This window comes from Pinus tabuliformis, chromosome Q (assembly GCF_031772625.1).
Source record: "Pinus tabuliformis cultivar Carrire ecotype Pingquan chromosome Q, CPIR1, whole genome shotgun sequence".
Taxonomy (NCBI): domain Eukaryota; kingdom Viridiplantae; phylum Streptophyta; class Pinopsida; order Pinales; family Pinaceae; genus Pinus; species Pinus tabuliformis.
In genome coordinates this window covers 681179228-681204607 of record NC_142296.1, presented here as the reverse complement: position 1 = coordinate 681204607, position 25380 = coordinate 681179228, and the positions used below count along the sequence as shown (strand labels likewise).

The 25380-nt window shown below is 37.1% G+C and overlaps 1 pseudogene; it reads left to right on the top strand.

Moving 5' to 3' along the window:
- Nucleotides 1-406: 406 nt before the first annotated feature.
- Nucleotides 407-25380, top strand: part of LOC149221379 (autophagy-related protein 18c-like) — a 57567-nt pseudogene continuing 32593 nt past the window's right edge.

Below are 25380 nucleotides of genomic sequence, written 5' to 3'. Positions count from 1 at the left end.
CCACATATTGCATCAACTCACATGGCGGTAGGTCCTAACGAAAACAAGTTTTTGCAATATAGCAATCTGCAATATTGCACAACAAATCACAAAATCGCTTTAATCACAACTTAAAGGGCTCACAATTCTAGGAGAGTACTTCTCGACTTTCGATGTGAAGTTATGAACATTAAGTCAAGCATAATGGTTCATTAGTGGACATTTATTAAAAAACGATTACAATCAGTTGTGAAAGGTCATTTGACGTAAGTTGATATCTTTTGAAGTGATTTAGAATTAAAGACCCTCCGTCACCTTATTTTCGTACTCTCTATTGATTATTTCTGCATTTACTATCATTTTTATCCTATTCTTCTTTCTTCTTGTAACTTTCAGGAAGAACACACAGAGCAGAACATCCGAAGAAATGGTGAAGAAAGGAAAGGCACCCGCTTCTGAAAAGTCAGAAATGACCCCATTATTCATAGACACTACCTGTAATCGAGATGCAGGGACATCTACGTGGGAAACTATGTATCAGTTATTGGAGGAAGAACAACCGAGAATTATGGAAATAACAGTTACAGCGGATGGACGTGGCTCTTCTGATGCTTCTTTGACTGAGCTTGCATGCTCATTCTTGCACCGCATTGCTGCAAGGCCAAAGATACTCCCTTACACCGACATGGTTAAATGGATTATAGATGATGCAGACATATCTGACAGAGAATTCAAGACGACAAGCCAGGAAGTCATGGGGTCATTTACTCTAGACAACCTGAGGCTCATGTACCACTTACTAGAACCCCAGGCCATCTACAATAAGAACTTTGTCGAGAAGTTTGACAAGGAGAATGAAGACTTGGCAAAATGCACAAAGAATTTCTCAAACAATCAGGAAACACTCAAAAAATATAAAAACGGTATATACGCCATCGGTTCTCTTTGTTCCCCTTACTGTTTTGCTGCCGCTATGTTATGTAGACTGTTTGGTAAACCAGACAGCAACAAATTTTCATCATAATGGTTACCCTTAGTAGATGCAGCTATCAATGCTAAAATAATGAATTGGGCTCAAATCGTGTCAGATAATTTAGCTGCCGCAATTTTATAATACAGAAGAAAAAGAAGCATTGCTTCGAGGGTTTACCCTCCATTTTTCATGAGTGCCTTTGTTATGGATGCTATTTGTTTTGGTTCCAAATTTCTTGTTATGGGATGGAAGTGGACGGTTCAAAATCCACTTCCCATTCAAATTTATTACAAAGTCATGTGGGAATCAAATTTTGTGGCACATTTCTTCAAAATTTGTCACAGAGTTATACTCCCGATTCATAATAAGATCTACAACAAATATGCCCCAAGGTTTTCCCAAGACGTTGAGGTAGATAATCTCCCCATAGCGAGATGGTTTGGGGAAGAATTATTCACATATATCATAGTGTTTGGCAGTATTGCCTCACCCCATGTGCTACCTTTTTACATCCCAGACAAACTGATGGCTAGGGAGATAGCCTATCAGACATGTGGCGAGGGGGGAATGAGCAAAGTACTGAAAGATTCCAAGAAGGCCATTTGGCCTCAATTTCCTGTAACATGCAGAGCATTTGCATTGCATGACTTAGGACATGCTTTCAAAGAAGTTAATAATGTATTATCTTTACAACTACCCAAGTTCCCGGGAAGGCAATATGATCCCTTTGGTATTGTAAAATATTTTACCACAATGGTTAAAATAAGAGTATTTTCTCATGAAAAAGATCTCTTTGGTGATGTTTTTCTGCAGAAAAACACCTTCAAAGAAGTTCAACATACGACACAAATTCTTTTTGACCAAGAAGGTCTCCAAACTTTTGATAATTACATAAAACAAAGGTTGTCTAAGGTCCCATTGGACCAATTACTCATCGAACCAGTAAGAGATCCTACTCCCAACATAAGCATAAGTGAAGATTCAAAAGAGAAATCCAAAACAAGTATTGAAAAAGAATTGCCAGGAAAGTCTGGCAATCAATCTGAAAAAACATCCGAAAATCAACATAGTAAGAGCAAGGAGTCAATAAAAGACACAACCCAGTCCACAACAAAGTCTGATCAGCAGACTTCATTTGTAAAACAAGCTGAAGCCTCCACTCCCCTTACAAAGAAAGCAAAGCCACTCATAATTGATCTAGAAGGAGAATGGGAAAATTTTAATAAGATACTTAACATAGAAGAACAAAATGCAGAGCCACCAACAAACACATAAGAGATGACTGCAGAAATGGTAATAGAAAGAGATGTTAGCACTTAGGAAATGGAGCATATTCCCATTTCTCCCACATCTGAGATTGTATTGAGAATAGAGGAAATTCCTCCTCTAGATGTATTCTACAACCCTCAACATAAAGTCGTCGTTAGAAGACAAAGAAAGAAGAGAAAGTTGGATTCAGTGCTCACTCCCGAGGATGAACTTGTGGATGTTATTTGGAAAGACCCATCTACAAATCCATCGACAAACCTCACTTGGCTATCACAGGTCACAGGTGCATATGCTTCAGCAACCATTGACAAAGAAATAGAGGTACAACTGCTGCTAAAAGAAAAATAAGATAAGATTTTGTTATTGGAACAATACTTATAGCAGGTCAGCATCAACCAACAAGCAGAAACATAGTTGGCAAAACTTCAGCAAGACTTTCAGCAAATGTAGTTGGCACATCAAAGCAGTTTAGCTAGTAAATAAGAACAGTTACAGAGTATAATAGAACTGCATAAAGATGATCCCAAAATAGAACAGTTTGTCACAGAGGCACTTGGTCTCAATTCCCAGCTTCTACAACAGAAAGAACTATTATGCCAGAAGATTTCGCAGTGGAATTCCCACTACGAAATGAGCGATAACATAACAAATCAAGTTGTGGAATTATGACTTGAATATGATTCAATTTTTAAGAAAGTCTCAGACTTCTTAAACTGGCAGAAATCTGAAGAAGGGAAAAGAGCAGACATGCCCAAAATTGATGAATCGCACAAAGAAATTTTATTTGCGAAATGGGATTCTCAGCTAAGGGAGGCAGAACAAGCAATGGAGGATGCGGCGGCAACAGTGAACAGTGTCATCGAATGCGTAAATGAAAATCTACACAAGGCTAATTTGGTAGCAGAAACCACCCCTGGCTTTCTTCCAAAAGCACAATAGCTTCAAGCAGTATGGAAACAAGCAGCAGAGGAAAGGGCAGAGGCAATTAAACAGGTAAACAGATTGAATTGGGAAGCATACTAGCAGTACCTAGTGAAACCACACAGCCAATGGATGACCCTGAAATGCCTGATGACTTCCACTGAGAAAATAGTGTCAACACTCACCAATGTTGTATTTGCAGGAAAACTAAAAGCTAAAATCAATGCTGGATATTTGCAATCTCAAGGATCATATGCAGGATTAGTCATAGACATATTTTATTTTTGTTTTGTTTATTTTTGCTTAAAATGAGGTAGGTCGTTTAAACCTCCTCATCTATTTTTGTAAATATCTATTTTTAAGTTTCATAGATTAGTATTTAAACCCCTCTCATGCATTTAGAGAAGGGTCCATAAATTTTATCAAAAACATTATTCAGAATGTGCACTTATGACCCCCACTGAGGAGGTTTTGGTAAAATTAATGGAATGAGATTTATTTTCTACTTGAGTTTAGCATCTTCTACTGAAATTACATTTTTGTACTCTTAGTTCAAGTTAAGTGATTTGAAGATAGATCAATATTACTGGAGCATATGAGTAGGACGTATTACAAATGGTACTTCTATCTCTTAATACCTTTTACTTGTGTATCAAGCAATAAATCATTTTCAGTTATTTATGTATGAAAGTTTAAATTCAAAGTTATCATTATTTCACTTTTGTATGATGATGATTTATTCTTTATGTTGAATATGTGAATGACTCTTTATGCGATATATCTTTCATATCGTTTCAGCTAACTTTTTATACGAAACAATCATTATCAAATGGATTCCTTCCTTAATGTGATCGAATGATCTTTATTATCAATTACTTTCAGAAATCATTTTAGATCGCATATATAAAATGTTACGCTCGTGATAGTTTTAAATTTAGATGTTTTCTTTGATTATGATAGATCACACATGATATTTAGAAGATAGATTAAAATTAGAATAAGTATTCACTTCATAAAACCCCTAAAAATAAAAACATCACCCCGTTAGCACAAAGGTCATAAATAAAATAGGAAACTAGTCCCATCATCCCCAGTCAGAGCCACTATTCCAAACGTAAAAGGAGTTTTCCTAAGGTCCGGACTGGGTGGTTATCCCCCTTGTTGGAGTCTTGATTTTTCGATCCTTCAACATATTTGGCGCTAGAAGGAGGACCTGACTGTGAATGGCAAGTAAATCTACATCTTCACACCATTCTAAGAGTAAAACTCCCTCACCATCACCCTCAACTTCTCGTTCACATTCCAAATCTCTTATCTCAGAAACAAAAGTTGAAAAGGAAAATACAGAGCACATTATTGAAATCCCAAACAATCCATTTCATTCTTCTTCAGATCCCCCTGAGTTACAAACTTTAATTCATAAGTTACAGGGGATTTCTATATCTCAAGAAGAATCTGAGTTATCCCAAGGTAGTGTCACTTCTCATCTGACCCCATCTCAACGACTCACTAGAGCACAGAGCGGAAAATTAGGAATCCCACCAATTGAGTTTCCTCTACCGAGTCGTAAGAAAGCTAGGAAAACACTAGCAAAATCTTAGAGTGAGGTTCTATCATCATTTTCGTCTACCATCCCATCCATATCATCACAAGGTCATTCATCCATCCCTCAACTCCAGATCGTGGTTCATACAGGTACAGGAGTAACATCCTCCTCTACCCAATCACCTTCAACTACTACCACACCTCCTCCTACTCATACCTCGACGATGGCAGGAAATCCACCACCAAGGCCATGGGCCAACCCAGGGGCTGTAAGAATGCATGCACCTTTATCTCAATTACCAGCTCATCCTGAGAAATGGTTGCCCAAATTCAATCCTGACAATGGCCAACTAGCTGAGGAACACATAAATAATTTCATGCTATCTATTAATTTGAATGGAGTAACAGAAGAGGACGCAGTTGTAAGATTATTCCCCTATACTTTACAAGGAGCAATAGGATCCTGGTATTTTTCTTTACCAGTAGGCTCCATTAATAACTGGGATACATTTCAAGATCAGTTTTTAACAAAATTTGGGGATGATAGGTCAACAACAACCTTAATAAATGACCTCTCCAATTTAAAAGCTGAACCAAAGGAACCAATTAAGTATTTCAACTCTCGCTTCAATAAATTATTGAACAAAATACCAACAATGCCTAAGCCTAGCGATGAAGTCCAAAACGAATGGTATATTTCTGCTTTACCTTCACATTCAGCTATCTTTGTAGATAAAGCTGCCAAGCCAACATTAGTAGAAAACATGAAAGAGGCAATAGCTGTAGAAAAACATATCCTAGCCGTAGAAAAACATATCCTAGCCATAGAAAAGAAAAACTTTGTAGATGAAAGAAAGTCTAAAAAAGTGTCATTTAGAGATGATCCTAAGAAAAAACAACCGAAGGACCCGTTCGACCTAGAAGGGTTACAGAAAGTCTTGAAGACCATGTCCAATGAAATGGTTGATATAAAGAAACAAGTAGCAGAAACCTCTTCCAAGAAACCTTTTAAACCCTTTGAAAGAAATCCTCCAACTAATCCTAAACCTCCAAATGCTATAACAAATGCAAAATCGAAAGGGGAAGAGGAAGAAGTTTCAAATGAGGAACAAACTGATGATGATGAAGTCGTAGAACTACAAGGAATGTGGGACTTCATTCTTCCAGACGAGGAAGATCAAGATGTATTACCTGTTGCCACTAGAAGTAGAAATCAACTTAATCCTCTGCAATCCAATGCTAAACAGAAATACCCAATTCCGACTCCCAAGGATAAAATCGTAGGTAAAAATTCCTCACCAAAGTCTACTCAGACAAACCCAATCCAATCTAATTCAACACCTTCATCCAAAACTCTTATCATCTCAGATGAAATGGAGTACAACATTGTTGAAGATATGAAGAAAACTAGGGCAAACATTACTCTTCACGAGCTCAGTAAATTAAAACATCAACAGAAATTACTCTTGAAAGAGCTGAATGCAATACCTACTACGCCTCTTCCTACCGTTGTAATTTCACAAGCTACTCATGAAATGGGAAACCTCTAACTGGCATTTCAAATAAAGTCGATCCAACTGACATTGCTCTGATTGGCGGAAGATCAAAATCCCATACTCCGCCATTTCTCCTTACTTTTGAAGTTTTCAATAAAAATTTGCATAACTGTCTAGTGGATTCTGGTGCATCATCAAACATTTTACCTAAGACAGTTTGCACTAAACTAAACGTCCAGCCTCAGAAATCTGTAGTACGAATAGTATAGCTAGATCGGTCTCAAGTTGAGGTCATCAGTGAACTTAATCAAGTAACCATAAGGCTTTCATCAAATCCAAAGGTATGTCAAGTTATCGATATACTTGTAGCTGACATTCCTGAATTCTATGGACTGATCCTCAGTAGGGATTGGTCAGAAAAGCTTCACGGTTACTTTGCAACCGACTGGTCTCATATGTGGCTCCCCTACAATGGCAAACCAAATTAGATCAAGGTTGAACGAGAAAGACATCAAAAGTATATAGTGACAGAGTTAGAAGGAGAAAACGAGCCTGTAGCTTATAGCAACAACATAATCGAAAACTATTCTGTTGAGTCATTCTTAGGGAATTTCAACACTCATACTTCACCTTTTTTGGAAAATTCTGTTTTATCTCAGATAGAAAATTTCTCTCAAACTGACACTTCTAGATGCATCAATTTTGTAGATAAACCTGTAAATAAAACCTTGTTTTGGAAATTATTTTTTGATGGTTCTAAATCCAACGATGGAGCAGGAGCAGGTTGCATATTAGTTAGTCCAAAGGAGAAAAAACCATGTTAGCATGTAGACTTGAATTCGATTGCACAAACAACACCGCTGAATATGAAGCATTGGTTCAAGGGTTATACAAAGCAATCAGACTTAATATCAAACACCTGAAAGTATTTGGAGACTCTGAGATTGTCATTAGACAAGTAAGAAATACTATACATTGTCTATGAGGACACTTGAAACACTACCAATATTTTGTAAAAGACCTGACCTCACACTTTACAGCGTTTAATATTTCATCCATTCCAAGACTCCAAAATGCTAGTGCCGATCTCCTTGCTAACGTAGCTTCCAAGCTTATTCCATTAGAGGACTATAGCCCAGACAAATTCTCAATTGAACTAATCTTTAGACCCTCTATTCCTGATAACATTACCAACTGGAGAGTTTTCAACAATGACCCTGATATCATAAGTTTTCTGACTTCAGAAGGATCTTATAATAATCAGATAATTGATGAAGAACAACACGACAAACAACTGGAACAAGAAAACAACAATAATGTTATACCAAAATCCATCGTCAAGATGACCTATATGACTTGAAGGACAGATTTAAATGATCCACCAATTCAAAACTCCAGAGTTCGACTCTGAGATATGAATTAGTCAAACTGGGGATAGACATAGAACCACAAAACATCAACCTAGGTCTTGGTCTGACATCTGAAGAAAAATCAGATTTCATTTGATTCTTGAAACAATACAAGAGTGTCTTTGCCTAGAATTACGATTATCTTAAAACCTACAACACTTCTATTCTCCATCATACAATTCCTATGATTTCCGATGAAAAACTTGTTTAGTAGAAATTGAGGAAAATACATCCTAATTTGGAAAGCTAGATTAAATTTGAGTTAAACAAATTACTAAGAGCAAATATTATTTTTCCTGTTAGGCATTCCAGATGGGTCTCCAATCTCATCCCAGTCAGAAAGAAAAATGGTGATATTCGGATTTGTATAGACTTTCGTAATCTCAATAAAGCTTGCCAAAAGGATAATTTTCCACTGCCCCCCATGGAACAGATATTACAATCAGTCGCAGGGTCTGAGTTAATGTCCTTTTTAGATGGCTTTTCAGGGTATAATCAAATCTTGGTCCACCCCAATGATCAATTAAAAACCACGTTTAGAACGAAATGGGGCATTTATGCTTATCAAAAGATGTCATTTGGGATAATCAATGATGGCGCCACGTTTCAAAGAGCCATGGACATTGCGTTTAAGGGATTAGTAAACAGGTCAGTGGTAATCTACTTAGACAATATAACGGTATATTCTAAAAAACGTAGTAATCATCTTAGAGACTTGAAACAAATCTTTCAACGTTGTCAAAAATATGGAATTTCACTTAACCCCAAAAAATCTTTCTTTGCGTTGAGTGAAGGAAAACTTCTTGGATTCATAGTATCCAAATCAGGAATCCATATCGACCCAGATAGAATCAAGGAAATTTCTGAGATATCTTTACCCCATAATAAAAAAGCAATGCAATATTTCCTTGGTCAGATCAATTTTGTTAAGAGATTCGTCCCTGACTTCTCAAGAATTGTGTCACCTCTCCAAGCCATGATAAAGAAAAATTCTCTCTTCAAATGGGGTCATTCGGAACATGAAGCATTTAGCTTGATAAAACAAGCAATTATAAATGCCCCATCTTTAGCAACGCCGAATTTTTCCAATCCTTTTATCCTATATACATTCGCCTCCGAGAAATCATACGCTGCCATACTCACACAAGTGAGTCAAGAGAAAGTCGAAGCCGCAATTGCTTTCTTCAGTTCAAATTTACAAGGAGCTGAATTAAAATACTATGATGTTGGGAAAAAAGCTTATGCTGTGTTCAAAGGAGTTAAATACTTCAGATCTTTCCTTCCCAACTCTCACACCAAAATAATAGTACCATTCTCAGCAGTAAGAAATATCCTGGTACAGAAAGATGTCGGTGAAAAGAGAGCAAATTGGGTCACATCCCTGCAAGAATATGATGTTGAAACTAAACCAGCAAATATCATAAAAGGTCAAGGTTTTTGCAAGATGTTGATAGGAGATTCAAACATATCAGAATTGTCGTCTCCAGATAGTGAAGTACAAATTTGTGAGGTAAGCCTAAATGACTCTGAAACAAGATATGTTGATATCAATTTTTACCTGTAAAATGGATATGCCCCTCCACATTTTAATTACACAAAGAAAAGAGCCCTGAGGCTAAAATCTAAACAATATCAAATCGTTGATGATGTACTGTTTAGAATGAATTATGATTATGTTCTCCTTAGATGCGTCGAGAAATCTGAAGCAGAAAAAGTATTGCAGGAACTCCATGACGAACCAGCAGGCAAACACTATGCAAGAGATGAAATAACTCACAAAATCTTGCGTGTTGGCTACTACTGGCCAACTCTATTTAAATATGCACACAGTTATGTAAGGAGATGTAAGATTTTCCAAACTGTTGCTGGAAGACAGAAGAAACCATCATTGCCATTACAGCCGGTCAACATTGATCAACCATTTGAACAATGGGGATTAGATATAATAGGTGAGATTGTTCCTTATTCTTCTAAACAACATAAATACATCCTTACAGCTACTGACTACTTTACCAAATGGGTAGAAGCAGTTCCACTCAAGATAGCCAACTCTGAGAGTATCATCGAATTTATAGATCAGTTCATAATCACCAAGTTTGGCTTACCTTCTGCTTTAATGTTTGATAATGCCATGATAGATTTTACTCTCAAAAGAGGTTTTAAACTCAAATGTTCTGCTAATTATTATCTACAAGGAAATGGGCTAGATGAATCAACGAACAAAAACCTTATTAGAATTATTAAATGGACTATTGATCAAAATCAAAGAAATTGGCATAAGTATTTAGTGTATGCTCTCTGGGCAGATCGAATAACTCATAAAACCTCCATTGGAACTTCTCCTTTTAATTTAGTTTATGGGAAAGAAGTGGTTTTACCAACAAATCTAGCTATTCCCTCACTAGCCTTAATTCAATTCATTGAAGAAACTCCTTCCTCATCCATGCAACTAAGACAATTTCAAATCCTTAAACTGGAAGAGGAACGAGAAAAGGCCAGAATTACCCACGCGCATCATCAACAGTTAGTAAAATCCTCTTTTGATTCAAACTCGATGTCTAGAAAAGATTTCCAACTTGGAGACTTAGTATTAAAATGGGATAAAGCCCATGAAGAAAAAGGTAAGCATACTGAATTCCAACAGATTTGGCTTGGACCATTCCAGATTGTTGAACTCATTGGCCCATCAACTTTCATGTTACAGGATTTAGCAGGGAAAAGGGAATCTTTACCTGTTAATGGATAGATCCTAAAGAAATATTTTCCATAGAAGATTATCTCTTCTATTTTTCTGTATATTTTAGTTTTTAAGTTTTCTTTTGATAATAAAACAGGTTGAAAATGTTCACTTTTGGTTTCACGAAAAGAATAGTGTCTCATTTCAATTTTTTTTTTTTTTTTCTTGTATAAGTAGGAGTGGTTGTGAAAATTAATCTCCATTTATGAAACATATGGTTAAGTGCTATAATTTTGAAAATTTTTGCCTGTTCTTCTGTTTCAACTATCTGAGTTTTGGTTAGAATCAACCTTAGGAAGAAGTTTTCCTTACATCAGTCACAAAAGGTATCAATAACAAAACAAAGATTCTCTGCGGAAAAGCTATTTTTAAACTCTACAATTGTCGTCCAAGAGAATTTTTAAGGAACCAATGACATCCCCCCCACTTGAGGAATTTGCAAGATTTAAGGAGTAATCCAATTATACAATTTAAACTTAAAGAATAAGAGGTCTCATCAAGAGCCGGCGTATCATGATCATAAATATTATAACTAACTGACATTGCCACACTGAATATCAAAACAGGGTAATGGCTCAAGATTGTTTCAATTAAAATACAAGGGGTCTCATCACAAGCTAGCTTGTTCAGTTAAGTTATAAATCAAGTGAATGGAACTGTCAATTTTGGCCACCAAAGCAAGACATTGTTCTTTAAGAAATAAAAGAGAAATAAGAAAAGAAAAAGCAATAAGTATATATGAGGATTTATCTTTGAAAATTGCATTTTTTTCTTCTCAAGAGGGACACTGGATCATTGTTGGGAAACAGGTAACCCTGTCGAGACTATGAATGCTTGCTGGCAGCAGAGGCTCTACATATGACAAATGAGTACACCAAAATTGATCTAACAAGATGCTTTGTTTTATCTTTACAAACCAGCTAATGATCGATCTGAGTAAAATAATTGACAGTGAGAGGAACATAATCAGAATAAAGATAGTTAGAACATGATGTTGTTATTAATAAATAGCACTATTTACCTTATATTTCGTACAATGAAGTTTCATTTTCAAAACCATCTTTATTTGAAAGTTCTAGAAAATTCAAAACACCCTCAAAGATAACTAGTTCTTCCAAGTGAATCGCCAATTGTTGTGCCTATCAACAACCCCCATTTATTTATGTTAGTAATAACACTAATAAATGGGGACCCTTCCAATAAAATCAAATCTTAGCATCTAGTCATGCCTTTTTATTTTTAGAATAAAATAAGATGTCAAAGTGGAACTTGCTAAAACATGGAAAAAGGACCTTTTCATACTTTAGGCGCATAAAACTTCATAAACATTAAGTTTCCTAAATAAGCGCCACATGATCAAAAAGCCTAAGAATAACTTTGTACCCGGAAAGTCATGAATATTAAAGTAAATCTTGAAAAAACCCGCTTTAAAGAAGATTATTCTCACATCACAAAAACAATTACGGCAGACCTCCCTTATAAAAGTTACCCCATTAAAACGCGATCCGCGAAATGCGAAATCATAAAATTCCTATAACCTTCTCGCATCGCAGTTCCAACCATGCAGCGTTACTTGATAAAGCATAAGTAGATATTGCGAAATGCGATAGTATCTCGCATATTGCATATCGCATCAACTCACATGGTGGTAGGTCTTAACGAAAACAAGTTTTTGCGATATAGTGATCTGCGATATTGTGCAGCAAATCGCAAAATCGCTTTAATCGCAACTTAAAGGGCTCACGATTCTAGGAGAGTACTTCCCGACTTTTGATGTGAAGTTATGAACATTAAGTCAAGCATAACAGTTCATTAGTGGACATTTATTAAAAAATGATTACGATCAGTTGTGAAAGGTCATTTGACGTAAGCTGATATCTTTTGAAGTGATTTAGAAATAAAGACCATCTGTCACATTATTTTCGTACTCTCTATTGATTATTTCTGCATTTACTATCATTTTTATCCTATTCTGCTTTCTTCTTGTAACTTTCAGGAAGAACACACAGAGAAGAACATTTGAAGAAATGGTGAAGAAAGGAAAGGCACCCACTTCTGAAAAAGTCAGAAATGACCCCATTATTCATAGACACTACCTGTAATCGAGATGCAGGGACATCTACATGGGAAACTATGTATCAGTTATTAGAGGAAGAACAACCGAGAATTATGGAAATAATAGTTACAGCGGATGGACGTGGCTCTTCTGATGCTTCTTTGACTAAGCTTGCATGCTCATTCTTGCACTGCATTGCTGCAAGGCCAAAGATACTCCCTTACACCGACATGGTTAAATGGATTATAGATGATGCGGACATATCTAACAGAGAATTCAAGATGGCAAGCCAAGAAGTCATGGGGTCATTTACTCCAAACAACCTGAGGCTCATGTACCATTTACCAGAACCCCAGGCCATCTACAACAAGAACTTTGTCGAGAAGTTCACCAAGGAGAATGAAGACTTGGTAGAATGCACAAAGCATTGGTCAAACAATGAGGAAAGACTCAAAAAAGATAAAAACGATATGTACGCCACTGGTTCTCTTTGTTCCCCTTACTGTTTTGTTGTCACTATGTTATGTAGATTGTTTGGTAAATTAGACAGCAACAAATTTTCATCAAAATGGTTACCCCTAGTAAATGGAGCTATCAATGCTACAATAATGAATTGGGCTCAAATCTTGTTAGATAATTTAGCCACTACAATTTTAGGATACAGAAGAAAAAGAAGCATGCTTCGAGGGTTTACCCTCCATTTTTCATGAGCGCCTATGTTATGGACACTATATGCTTTGGTTCCAAATTTCCTGTTATGGGATGAAAGTGGATGGTTCAAAATCCACTTCCCATTCAAATTTATCACAAAGTCATGTGGGAATCAAATTTCGTGCCACATTTCCTCAAAATTTGTCACGGAGTTTTACACCCGATTCATAAAAAGATCTACAACAGAGATGCCCCAAGGTTTTCCCAAGAAGCTAAGGTAGATATTCTCCCCATAGCAAGATGGTTTGGGGAAGAATTATTTATGTATATGAGAGTGTTTGGCAAGTATTGCCTCACCCCATGTGCTAGCTTTATACGTCCCAGATAAACTGATGGCTAGGGAGATAGCCTATCAGACATGCGATGAGGGAGGAATGAAAAAAGTACTGAAAGATTCCAAGAAGGCAATTTGGCCTCAATTTCCTATAATATGCGGAGCATTTGCATTGCATGACTTAGGACATGCTTTCAAAGAAGTTAATAATGTATTATCTTTACAACTACTGAAGTTCCCGGGAAGGCAATATGATCCCTTTGGTATTGTAAAAGATTTTACAACAATGGTTAAAATAAAAGTATTTTCCCATGAAAAATATCTCTTTGACGATGTTTTTCTGCATAAAAACACCTTCAAAGAACTTCAGCATATGGAAAAAATTCTTTTTGACCAAGAAAGTCTCTAGATTTTTGATAATTACATAAAACAGAGGTTGTCTAAGGTCCCATTGGACCAATTACTCATCAAACCAGTAAGAGATCCTACTCCCAGCGTAAGCATAAGTGAAAATTCAAAAGAGAAATCCAAAACAAGTTCTGAAAAAGAGTCGCTAGGAAAGTCTGGAAATCAATCTGAAAAAACATATGAAAATCAACACAGTAAGAGAGAGGAGTCAATAAAAGACACAACCCAGTCCACAGCAAAGTCTGATCAGCAGACTTCATTTGTAAAACAGGCTGAAGCCTCCACTCCCCTTACATAGCAAGCAAAGTTGTTCATAATTGATCTATAAGGAGAATGGGAAAATTTTAATAAGATAATTAACACAGAAGAAAAAAATGCAGAGCCACCAACAAACACACAAGAGACAACCGCATAAATGGTAATAGAAAGGGTTGTTAGCACTCAGGAAACATAGCATATTCCCATTGCTCCCACATCTGAGATTGTATTGAGAATAGAGGAAATTCCTCCTCTAGATGTATTCTACAACCCTCAACATAAAGTCGTCATTAGAAGACAAAGAAAGAAGAGAAAGTTGGATTCTGTGCTCGCTCCCAAGGATGAACCTCTAGATGTTCTTTGGAAAGACCCATCTACAGATCCATCGGCAAATCTCACTAGGCTCTCATAGGTCGCAGGTGCATACACTTCAGCAACCATTGACAAAGCAGCAGAGGTACAACTACTGCTAAAAGAAAAAGAAGATAGGATTTTGTTATTGGAACAATAGTTACAGCAGGTCAGCATCAACCAACAAGCAGAAACACAGTTGGCAAAACTTCAGCAAGACTTTCAGCAAATGCAGTTGGCACATCAAAGAAGTTTAGCTAGTAAAGAAGAACAGTTACAGAGTATAATAGAACTGCATAAAGATGATCCCAAAATAGAACAGTTTGTCACAGAGGCACTTGGTCTCAATTCCTAGCTTCTACAATAGAAATAACTATTATGCTAGAAGATTTTGTAGTGGAATTCCCACTGCGAAACGAGTGATAACATAACAAATCAAGTTGTGGAATTACGACTTGAATATGATTCAATTTTTAAGAAAGTCTCAGACTTCTTAAACTGGCAGAAATCTGAAAAAGGGAAAAGAGCAGACATGCCCAAAATTGATGAATTGTACAAAGAAATTTTATTTGCGAAATGGGATTCCTGGCTAAGGGAGGTAGAACAGGAAATGGAGGATGTGGTGGCAGCAGCGAATGGTGTCATTGAATGCATAAATGAAAATCTACACAAGGCTAATTTGGTAGCAAAAACCACCCCTGGCTTTCTTCCAAAAGAACAATAGCTTCAAGTAGTATGGAAACAAGCAGCTGAGGAAAGGGCATAGGCTATTAAATAGGTAAATAGATTGAATTGGGAAGCATATTCATGGTACCTAGTGAAACCACATAGCCAATGGATGACCCTGAAATTCCCGCTGAATTTTGTCGAGAAAATAGTGCCAGCACTCACCAGTGTCATATTTGCAGAGCAACTAAAAGCTGAAGTCAGCCAACCGACACTCTTAAAGCTGATGCTGGATATTTGCAATCTCAAGGATCAGATGCAAAATTAGTCATAGACATATTTTAATTTTGTTTTGTTTATTTTTTCTTAGAATGAGGCAGGTCGTTTAAACCTCCTCATCTATTTTGTAAATATATATTTTTAAGTTTGATAGATTTGTATTTAAACCCCTCTCATGCATTTAGAGAGGGGTCTAGAAATTTTATCAAAAACATTCTTCAGAATGTGCACTTATGCCCCCCACTGAGGAGGTTTTGGTAAAATTAATGGAACGAGATTTATTTTCTACTTGAGTTTAGCATCTTCTACTGAAATTGCATTTTTGTACTCTTAGTTGATGTTAAGTGATTTGAAGATAGATCCATATTGCTGGAGCATATGAGTAGGACGTATTACAAATGGTACTTCTATCTCTTAATACCTTTTACTTGTGTATCAAGCAATAAATCATTTTCAGTTATTTATGTATGAAAGTTTAAATTCTTAGTTATCATTATTGCACTTTTGTATGATGATGATTTATTCTTTATGCTGAATATGTGAATGACTCTTTATGCGATATATCTTTCATATCGTTTCGGCTAACTTTTTATACGAAACAATCATTATCAAATGGATTATTTTCTTATTGTGATTGAATGATCTTTATTATCAATTACTTTCAAAAATCATTTTAGATCGCATATATAAACGTTACTCCTGGGATAGTTTTAAAGTTAGATGTTTTCTTTGATTATGATAGATCACATATGATAGTTAGAAGATAGATTAAAATTAGAATAAGTATTCACTTCATAAAACCCCAAAAAATAAAAACATCACCCCGTTATCACAAAAATCATAAATAGATTGGGAAACTGGTCCCATCATTCCCATTTAGAGCAACTATTCCAAACAGAAAAGGAGTTGTCCTAAGGTCCAGACCGGATGGTTATCCCCCTTGTTGGAGTCCTGATTTTTCGAGCCTTCAACAGAAGGTCATGAGCTACTTCCACTAAGAGCCTTGGCTATTGTGGGTAGTTTGCAAATCCAAGTTTGCAAACATTGGTCCATAAGTAGAAACTAGAGCTCGTTGAGAATTTGTAAACCCAACTACTAAAATATCAGGGTGAGTAGCCTATAGAGCCACCACCATATAAAGAGGAAAGAGCCACCACCACTGACCAAAGAAGGATTCTCCACCATAAGTTGTAGCCATGAGAGGCCATAAGAATTTGCAAAGAAGAACTTAGAAAAGTTGGTAGTAGTTGTTGGGAGCCACCACCACTAACCAAAGAAGGAGTCTCCACCATAAGTTGTAGCCATAAGCCTCTATAAGAATTTGCAAAGAAGATCTTAGAAAAGTTGGTATTAGTTTTTGGGAACCACCATTAAAGTGAAGGTTAAAATGTTTAGTTTTAAATATAATAAAGTGTATGTGAAGTTCATTTCTAAAAGGATGACACAATAACGAAAGAAGGTTGTAGACAAAAGAAAAACGACAACCATGAGTCACAAAGTAAGACTGAAAAAACCGAGAAATAAAAAATCAAAAGGAAGAGCCAATGTATTTTGAAGAGCTCATAGAGGTTCTCACCACAGTCGAGGCATATAAAAGACAAGTAGATGAAGTAGAAAAATTTGAGGATGAATGGATCAGGATAAATCCGGTAAAACTTCCAAAATTTACTAGTAAATATTTTAATTTTTAGGAATTGTCAAAATGAAAACTTATTGTTACACTAAAATTTGTCACCATGACTATTTGCAGTCAGTATGGCTCCATCAATAACCATATTGTCCTCCTTGGCAAGTCTTATACCTCTGCTCCTCATGTCAAACTCCAAAAAGAGAGAAAGCCTTTAAAAAATCAATATAACTCTGGTTACACACTTTCTCTTAGTCTTACCTACGGGCACGCACCTCAAGTACATAATACCTGCGTACTTATACGCTCTGTCTGTAAAGGGGTGGGTGCGTACCCCTGTAAAAGTCAAAAGGCGCAAGTTATACTTCAAAAAACTTACTTGCGGTCGATTCTAGAGCATTCTAAAAGATGGTTTGACGTGGATTGAGCGCCTCCAGATGGTTCATGCATCCCAATGAAAGAGGAACTTATCCCATGAAGAGGGGAGCTATCCCTTTGAAAGAGGAGCTTATCCCATTGATAGTGGACCTGTTTAACTTCCTCCAAAGCATTATAAATACAAGCTTTGGGCCAGAGGGAGGGAGGTTGAAAGCTGAACATTCCTAAGGGTAGATGTTGTTGAAATTAGGACTCCCTTATAGAGCTTGAGAGGATAGATTCCATTCCTTTCTTAGCTTCATTTGGAAGTGGGTGAGCTGATCAAAGTAGAGGAGAACTCTTGCTAGACCCTGGGAGGGACCTGCACAACACCAAGGCACTGGTTGTAAGGTTTCCTTTGTTTCCAATTAATACAATTAAGTTCATTTTTCTCAACAAGTTGTTATATATATAATTTGTTTCATAAACTCCTTGGTCTTTATGATGAATATGTTTTATTATATGAGTTATTCAGGTGCTATGTAATCGTTTGCTTGTTAGTGAATGCAGGCTTCAAGGAAAAGGAGCTCATCTGGATCGGAGAGGCTTCGCTACTACAAACAGCGTTGGACTAAAGGTAAGCCTTAAACACCTGGTTGCTTTTATTTTAAATGCATATTTAGGGAAAGATAGTGCTTGATTGTTTTGTTTGTCACTAGAAAAGCCTTGTTTTCTAGGGAGGTCGGTTTTGTCCGCAAAATTGACTCTTTCTGCATGACAAAATGGCGACCATACTGGGGAATCCATGGATTTGATTGATTTCTCTTTTGATTGATACTTTGATTTGAGAAACGTTGATTTGTTTCTGTTTTTGACTTGATGATTGTGGGATTGGGTGAATTTAGTTAATTTTGAGTTAGTTTTTATTTTTCATAGTTTTGGGAGAGGTACGCACCCTCTGAGTTAAGCACAGTGCGTACCTGTACGCACTTTTGCTTTGTGCACAGAGCGTGACCGCACCTGTGTAAACAGGCTGCCTGCGTACCCTGTCAAAATTTTGAGAAATTTTAAATTTTCTTCTTTTTATCAGTTTAGAATTTGTTTATAGGTTTTTAGCCACTGCCCAGACCTGCATGTGACTTGTCAGAAACTTTCCTTGGTTAATTTCATTGGCATTCCTGCTTTAAGCTTTCATCAATTGGGTGTTTTGAGTCTCTTTTTTGAGAAATTCTTAATTTGATTTCCTTTGGTCATTACTTGGAGGTTTGTCTCAGTCTTTTCACAATTGTGTATGAGTGTTAATCTCCTTTGAGTGTTTTTATTTTTTGATCTTTGGAACTCTCACCCAATTTTCTCGACTTGCACTTGATTGGTTCTTAGATTACGTTAGAATCGTCTTGTGTTTGAGAATTCTCTTGCATAGATCACATTTGCATAATTAGAATTCTCATTTTTATTAATGAAAAATGTGCATAGATTACATTTGCATACTTCTCAAGTGAATTGTGCATAGATTACAATTGCATAGTTTACATTCTGAAAAATCAATCGTAGATTTAGATCAGTTTTCTTTGATTTGAATTTACACAAAAATAAAAATAAAAATAAAACTATTTTGGAATTGATTTGCATTAGTTTTTCTTGATGAAATTAGTGCATTAGAGAATTTTTTATATTTTCTCTTAGTGATCAATTTTTTGCATTGTTGGAAGTGAATGGAAACTCTCTCCTTACTTTAGTTAGGATTCATCGAATTGAAAAGATTACATTATCATATTCGATTGCATTCAGTTTTGAGTCAGGTCATAACACCATTGGTTTCGTATCCATTTACCCCTTTGAGTAATAACAGCCTAAATAACACAGCGCTTAATTAAAATTCATCTAGTAATTTTTACATTTCTAGGGCTCTGATACACCAACATAGCTTAGGCTAGTGTCTTGGAGTAGGAGAGTAATCAACTCTCCAAGACAGTAAAAACAAACAAGTAGTTGTATCTTGTGGTAGGGAAGAAATCCAATTGTTGCATTTAAGCTCTGGGAAAGCTCCTCTTAAAGGAGAAGCACGAGATCGTGTCCGAACCAGTGTGGGAATCAATCCTTCCTCATTGGGAACGACGCCAGATATTCACGTATTAAAAACGGTAAACCTCGGATTAACCATTGTCGAGGAGCCTGGGGTCACTTGTTGGTAAACCTTGGATTATGTCAAGGAGCCTTCAAGGGGATTGAGCTTGCTACTCTGCCCTTGCGTGTGTATCGGATCGTAGACTGTTCCCCCAGGTGTATTTGTCTCAGTTGGTAGCCTTAGTGACCATATTCTTTAGGATTCTTCCTAAGGTGACAGTGGTGGGAAGATCCCACTGTACCTGGAGCAGACGTCGGCTAGACTCACTTGGATTTTCTGGGGGTTCACTTCACTCGAGACGGTTAAAGTGGAGGAACTTGGTCCAGTCTATTCATTAAGCAGGTTGTCGGGGCAACTGTTCCAACCGCCATTTCTGTACTGAATTCTGCGATGTTGGATTTCATCACCAACTAGTGTTTTCGGTCCGGAAAGTTACTGTTTGTGTGTGGTTTGACTCCTAGATTTGATAGCGCGTGTCAATTTGTTGGTTTTTACTTTTAGAGACCATAGGTGTGAATTGTGAATTGTTAATTTTAGTTTTAAATTGTTAATAAAATTCACTGAAGTTGAATATAATGGCAAATGTTCCAGAATTTACCAACCAAGGAATCCCTCTTGACGAGAATCCTAGTACTTTTCCTTACTTTGGAAATGTTGGTCCGCCTTACATGGCTACTTTGTCATTACCTGGATTTACAATAGGTTTACCGATATGGTTATTTTCAACTTCGTTGGCCCCAAATACTCCAATTGTTCCACCTCAACCGAATGCTTCACCTCAACAGAGTTCACCATCTCAACATCACCAACCTTCTGTTGACCCTTTACCTTCTTCGCCTAATTTTTCTTCCTCCATTTCTTCCTCTTCGCTTGGTAAAAGCCTTGATGCTAGTAACCAGGTGGCTAAGAAGAAGAAGAAGAAGCAAGATAAGAAAGAAGTCAACCAACCAACCACGACTGTAAGTGTTAGTTGTGTTGAGGAAAACTCCGACATGCATCGTAAACCCAAATACCCTTGCAGGCTTTGTAAGGGTGACCACTTCCTTGTCAATTGTCCTGGTATTCCAAAGGTCTTGGAAGTATGGTCAGAAAAATCTCATCAACTTTCCGTTGATCCATCAACCAGTGATAGTCAGGTTCCTGGGAAAAAGGGTAAAGTTAGGTTTCCTTGTAAGTTATGCAAAGGGAGTCATCAAACTCACATTTGCCCTCACATGGATGAAGCCTCAAAATTGTTGGAAAACCTTACTGTTCCACAGCAAGAATTTCCAACTGGTTACCGTAAACTTTCTCCCAACCTACCGTCAACTGACGGAGTGATTGATCTAATTTCAAGTACAGTCAATCACACTCTTCCATTGGAGAGTGAAACTCATGTCACTCAGGTTGATGATCCATTAGTTGATCAAGTGGTCGATTCAATTTCACATTCGGTCGATCCCACTTTCCCTTTAGAGAGTGAACTTCATACCGCTCAGGTTCTTTTTGTTACATCAGATTCCTCTACGCCGGGGGGCATTTCACCTGTTTCTATGGAACCCCCTCCAAGTACTGAGGTCTTTTCCTTTGATTGGAATAGACTGACAGAACCTCGTCTTCCTTCCTCCATCCCTTTCCAAATCATTGTCAAGGCTGGTGGTAGGGACATGCATCGCACACAGGTAGATGAAGGTGCTTCTGTTAGTATTTTATCCTCAACTGCTTGGAAAGCTTTGGGTTCCCCTCAGCTTGCGCCTATTACGCAGAATCTGAAAGCTTTTAACATAACCATTAGTGAACCTTTAGGGATCCTTCCTAAGTTTTCTATTACCTTGGAAGGTAAAACTGTCTGTATTGATCTTATGGTAGTTCGAGGTCCCTTGGATTTCAATTTACTCCTTGGGCGAGACTATGTTTATGCAATGAAAGTTGTCGTATCAACACTCTTTCGCGTGATGTCTTTCCCTCACAATGGCAGTATTGTGACTGTAGACCAGCTTTCATTCCCTAGTCTTGTTTCAACTACCAATAATATGACACCCCTAAATGTTCCTGATTCTCAAGTGGTATCTACCCCGCCACGGGTTAATTATGTGGCAACTGGTCCCATGTTTTCAGTTACCGATGTAAGTGAGCCTCTCACTGTTTGCTCATCTTCCTTTGATTTAGATCCGGTAATTGACATGGAAAACTCTATGGGATTACTTAAACACGATGTTCTTATCCCTTTTGAGTCCCTTGACATGTGTTCCTTCCAGAGAAGTATTCTTCCTTCTGATGAAGACCTCTTGGAAGCCATGATCAAGGTGTGTCCATTGACATGTCTTTCTTCCAATTGGAAGCCATGATCAGTGAGTAGCGAGGATAGTTTTGTTCCTGTGTCAACCTCGTTAAAAAATGAAATAGGGTGGTGCGAGGATAGTTTTTTCCTATATCAACCTCGTTAAAAAATGAAACAGGCTACCATGAGGACAGTTCTTCTCCTGTGTCAACCTCGTTAAAAAATGAATCAGTTATGCGAGGATAGTTTTTTCTTGTATCAACCTCGTTAAAAAATGAAACAAGGAGTTCAAGGATAGTTCCTGTTACTGAGTCAACCTCATCAAAAAATGAAACAGGTTTGAGGATAGTTCTTTTCCTGTGTCAACCTCACTAAAAAATGAAACAGCTCCCACGAGTCTTTCCAAGATTTCGAAAGTAAACCTTCATTTCATCCACCTGGTTGAATGCAATGAAGCTTGGGGGGGCATGTACCTCGATTTGCGTCATTATGCTGGGGCCATGCGAACTTATAACAATCATAGTTTTTCATTTCAAGCTTGCGTAAACATGAAACCGAATCTGAGCATAGTTCTTTTCCTGTGTCAAGCTCGTTAAAAAATGAAACAAATCCTCCTCTAATTGAGTCGAGAGTTTGACTAGATCTCATAAATGTTAAGTTGTATATTTAGGTTAGTTATTTCAGTTTTTTGCATAATTTTCTTACAGTTTAGGTCGAGTCTTTCAAATGATCTCGTAACTCAACCTTCATTTCATCCAACTGGTTGAATGAAATGAAGCTGGGGGGCATGCGCTCTAGCAGTGATGCTTAGGGGGCATCAAGCACATTTTTCTCTCTGTTTCAAGCTTGTGTAAAAATGAAACTACTCTGAAGCATAGTTTTTCTCTGTTTCAAGCTTTTGTAAAAATGAAACCTATCTCGAGTCAATTTCAGTTATTTTCAAGACTCGTTAAACTCATGAAAATCCCGAGATTATTTTGCTATCTTTCATTCTCGTAAAACAAATGAAAATGCCAAGTTCTTTCCGTCTTTTCCTGCTCGTAAATTAAATTGAAAGTCGGCCATATGAGTACATTTTTATCATTTTTTCGAACTCATTAAAACTTACGAAAAAGTGAAAGCCATGAGTACATTTTTATCATTTTTTCGAACTCGTTAAAACTTACGAAAAAGTGAAACCTTGGAGTTCTTTTTTAAGCCCTTTTCTGACTCCTAAAATATGAAAAGATTGTCGAGCGTTTCTTTTACACTCGTTAAAACGGAATTAAAAGACGGTCCACTTACAGCTCTTTTCCGACCGTAAAAAACATGAAAAGATTGCCGGATTTTTGTCGTTTCAAATTCGATATTGGTTATAAAACGACGTGTCGTTGATCGCTTTTTTACTTTTTCGGGTCAGTGACACTAATAACGAAAAGTACTCCTTGGTCGTAAAAGATCAAGCGGTTCTCTCAAGTATTATTTTATACTTTTTCGGGCTTGGGAGACACAAATTTACGAAAAAGGTCAACCCTGGAGTCTTCTTAAGTTTTTCAGACTCTCTAAAATTGAAAAACACCGAGTTTCTCCTATACTGGACTCGTTAAAATTTCACAGTAAAGGACCTGTTCAATTACAAACAGGAACGAACCACTCCTTCTTAGGGTTCGAATCTAAACTAAGTTGGACTCATCCGAAGGATGAGCTTATAATCAGGAAACTGTTATCCTCCTCAAGCTTGTAAAAAATAAAGAGGTACTTTCCAGAAATGGTGGGGGAAAAGAGAGGAAAATGAGCCTATTTGTTATACTCTGTCTCGGAAAAACCTTATCACCACTCTTGAACACGACACTTTTCATTCACCTGGGTTGGGAAATCCTTTGCCTAATAGTTGATCAAACCACATTGAAAGTCTTCAGTCGGTTTCTGGGTATTAACTTTGGGTCATTTGTCACCAAGCCATCTGTTGTGTTGTTATGTGTTCAAGAGGTGACTGCAAATAAACCATTCATCTGCAAAATATCTGTCATCCATCTTGACCATCCTTGAGTCAGTCCTTACAGCTACATTTCTTCAACTTGATCTATGATTTCATGTTGTGGGCTTGCCTACGACAGATCACTTTCTATCGACATCAGCTCATTATCTAGAAAGATGATCTAAGGAATCATCAGTACCTTGAAATCTGCATGCCTCAATAGCAGGTTTCTCGCCTTTGACGATAGGTTATATCAATGACCTTCGATCAAGGGATTCTGTGACATGTTCGACATCAACATATTCATTCACATCTCATGGATTGTACTGGGTACTTTGAGAACCATTGACATCACTGGTGGTCTCTCTCACACTTGTTAACAGTTTACATCATTGACTGGTAATCAAGTGGTTTCTACCATGTTCGACATCAACTCATTTATTCGCATGGATAGAATCATACTATTTCGGGAAGCAGAAATGAAGACCCTGGATCTAGTTTCCACCATCCAGGCTGCGAGGAATTTTGTATTCATTATATTGTGGACTATTCATAAATAGATGGCTGCGCCCATACTGTGTCTACATGTGTCTATGATTATGATGTATTGCGAAATCATTCCTATATCAGAGCAGTAGTTAGTTTGTTAGTTAAGTTTTTGATCTGAGTATGGGAATGCCTACCTCAGCGATGATATGATCTCATATACGTATTTTGTGTTGAATATTTGCAGGTTCTGACTGGGCTCTCCACAAGATAATCCTCGAAATGATAAAGTGCTTCACCCTTCCTAGATGATATAAAACCCTAATCTACTACAGACCACGCACTTTAGGGGGCAATCTGTTACACTAAAATTTGTCACCATGACTATTTGCAGTCAATATGGCTCCATCAATAACCATACTGTTCTCCTTGGCAAGTCTTATACCTCTGCTCCTCATGTCAAACTCCAAAAAGAGAGAAATGTTGGAAATAATACTGAGAGGGGGGGTGAATCAGTATTATCACATTAATAAAACTTTTTCATTTCCATAATCAGATTCATATATGCTACTTCCACAACTTCTTATGATTAAGTTAATTGATCTTCAATGAGTGCATTAGAACATTATCAACCATATTATCAGTTAATAGATGCAGTAACATAGAATAGATCATCACACATAAGGCACACACATGAACACCATGATATAAGGTGGAAACCCAATGCGGGAGAAAACCACCTGCTGCAAGTCATCTCAATCTTCTTAATAAGAAAATCCTTTTACAATGTTTGTACTGGTGCAGTCTTATACCAGTACGGGAGCTACAACCCCCTTTGCTCTTGTACTAGCCAAGATACTAGTACATAGGTGCTAGCCTACTGAAGGCTGCAACCTTCTCTTTCTTCCAGGGACCACGTTTCATAAATTTTCAAACTGGATACACTGAAGCACAACACATAATCTGAAAGGCCACATTTCATCCAATTTTCATACTGGGCCCAACTACATTGAAGCTCATAATCAAACAGCCTTCTGAATTACCCAAGCACTAGATCAATACATATACAAGTGAGTCATCAAATAGATCTAGTCCATCAGATAAAATGAGTCAATAAGAACCTGATCCATTCATCCATCAATGCATAAACATTTAATCAATCACTACTGTTATTAGAACTTATACCAGAAACCAGACATCACTTCAAAACCCAGAACACAACAATAAACAGGG